Here is a 2,999-nt window from a genome sequence, read left to right as displayed (position 1 = left end):
TAAAAAGATTCGGATACGCTTGTCGATGTCGCATTTTCATAATGCCTTTGGTGATCATCAAGAGCTGCAGTGGCAGATGATGCTGTTGATGATGACATCAATGACATTTGTTGCGGTTCAATAAATTCGCAAGCGCTTGGAAACATGCCATATACACATCGCATACACTTCGGGAAAAATCTTTTATAAAATAAAGGCATATCAATATAAAATTTTTAATTCAGTGTTTGTTTTAAAAAGCCTTTTAAGTCTTTTTATTACAGTAGTATCTTTTTTTTGTTAAACCGAGTAACTAATAAGTAAAGAATGTCAAACTAATTTTTTTTTTTGTCTTTTAATAGTGTTTTGCATTCTTTAGTAGCTTTAATCACAAGTAAATCACGCTGAAAATGTAAAATATATTATTTAATTAATTATTTCAAAGAAAAAGTACATTCTTCTATTTTGATTTTACCATTAATTTTTTTTCAGTGAATGTACTCGTATATCCAGCATGTGTTCGCTGTTTTATAGAGCCTAAGTAGGCTTGAGCCTCACTGCGCATTTAATTGTCGTTCTGGGGAAGGGCAAAATGTGGAGCGGGACGAGTTTAGCATCGCAGTGCCAATTGTCAAAACGAAACGCTTCTCCATTCATTGGCACTGCGGTGTTGTTTAGCTGTCGGATAATCCGATGCATGTTTCCGTTGATTAAAATGACATACATAGGGCCACACAACCACTAACTTGCCCACAATTTACCGCTGGGGCCTTAGGTCCAATGCACTATGGGGTTTTTGACCTGTTTTTGTGGCATTAATTAATAACTCGGTCAGTTTTGGAGATATCGACATGAAACTTTACCAATCGTCATTATTTGTCCCTAGGCACATATAGTATGAAAATCGTTTGGATCAGGAAACAATATCCTATAGCTCCCATAGGAACGATCGGTTAAAACTAAAAAAAAATTAATGAAATTTAAAGAGCTGAAATTTGTTGGTCCATGCCTATAAAAGATGATGATAATAAGTGCAACAAAAGCAAAAAGAAAAAATTTCGTCAAACTCAAAACTCATCGGCAGCCACGGTACATATCGACTAACAATTCGCCAGTTTGTAGGCAAAATGATTCGAATTTGTCCAAATTGACGGGCAACTGACAGGACAAACATTTAAAAATGATCCTCATATTATAAATAATTTGTTCATCAAACATTTTATAGCCTTTTCTTGCTCAAGCCGGCCCTTCCCGCTATTCCAAACAGCAACCAAGTCGGCGTTGGAGAAAGTGAGGTTATCTAAGAAAAATTCAAATTGCACCAATAGTGCGGAAAAGTGCACAATAAGACTAACATATTTTTGCTCAGAATTGACAAGGCTACAACATACACTTGGACGCATTGAAAACTAATGCAAACTTCTATTTCAAAACTCTTCCCAAAGTTGAAATTTGTTCCTCAAAATTCAGCTTAAGGTGCATTTATAAAGTGACAAAATATTAGTATAAACACGCATAATTTAAACAATTAATACATTTAACATATAGTACAAGCCTGTGAGATCAGTTTACATTTGTTTTTTTCTTTTCAAATGGTGTTTTACACGAATAAATTAATTTCAAAGAACGCCTTGAAAAAATTGCAAACTTAGCGCTGGTACTTTCGCATGCAACAGCTGACTTTACAGCTGTTATGCTAACATATGCTGTTAAGTATTAACATTTTGAGTATGAGGCATAACAGTTTGATGTTCTGTTAATGCATTCCCATTTTTTTTTTTTAATTAAAGCACTTTTAAAAAATGACTAAATGCCACATAAAGTGGTCAAAAACCCCATAGTGCAATGGATTCGCCGGGGGACCAGCCGATTGTCTATAAGCCGACTGCAGTTCCTGTATTTGAAGTGCCAAAAAGCACACTTTGGATCGTTCTTTTTTAACGCTGTTGTACTCGTATTATTGAGTTGTCGAGTGAGCGCTTTAGTGAGAGGATTTATGCTCGATGACGATATTTGTTTAGCCGCTTAGTTTACCATTTCTGCATTGTTCTTTTTTTTCACCCGACCCGCTTAGACCAATTCATATGTGTTTGGTTTGAGTTCCCTTTGAACCTAGTTTAAGCTTTGGTTGATTTCGTGCCCCACTCTTTTCTATAAAAAAGAAGACCAATTTGTAGTTTAAGAAATCAAAATTTTATATTTGAGTGTCGCTGCGTACTTTTACTTTTTAAGCAATGGTTAATTCGTTACATTTTAGTTTTTTAAGAACTTTATATTTATTTAAAACACAATCAAATTTAAGGAAACAATATATTTTGCGGAGTTAAAAGGATATGTAATCTTTTGAATTTATTAGCGGAACATGTCTGAATAGCATATAAAGTAATTTAAATTCGAGCAATCTATGAAGTTATATAAGAGACTTCCTCCTTGTAACTCCGCGCAATTCTCTCTGTTAACAGATGTTGCATAATTATTTGGTTGCTGATAATAATGTGAGGGAAAATCAGATCTATAATCAACTTGACGCACCCAATAATTTTTGGTCCAATCTATGTGATTAATGATACCGTCCTGTTTATCCATAATTTCACTAGTGACCACTTCTTTTGACAAAGTCCTACATTTAGCAACCGCATCTTGCCAATTGAGTTTTTCGTTTTTTATACCCTTGCAGAGGGTATTATAATTTCAGTCAAAAGTTTGCAACGCAGTGAAGGAGACATTTCCGACCCTATAAAGTATATATATTCTTGATCAGCATCACCAGGAGAGTCGATCTAGCCATGTCCGTCTGTCCGTCCGTCTGTCCGTCTGTCCGTCTGTCCGTCTGTCCGTCTGTCCGTCCGTTTCTACGCAAACTAGTCCCTCAGTTTTAAAGCTATCTGCTCGAAACTTTCCCAAAAGTTGTCTTTCTATTGCAGGTAGTATATAAGTCGGAACGAGCCGGATCGGGCGACTATATCATATAGCTCCCATATAACTGAACGATCGGAAAAGCCATAACTTTGGTGTTTTTA

Source organism: Drosophila rhopaloa, unplaced genomic scaffold (genome assembly GCF_018152115.1).
Source record: "Drosophila rhopaloa isolate 14029-0021.01 unplaced genomic scaffold, ASM1815211v1 contig_2, whole genome shotgun sequence".
Taxonomy (NCBI): Eukaryota; Metazoa; Arthropoda; class Insecta; order Diptera; family Drosophilidae; genus Drosophila; species Drosophila rhopaloa.
Note: the sequence above shows the minus strand (reverse complement) of the source record.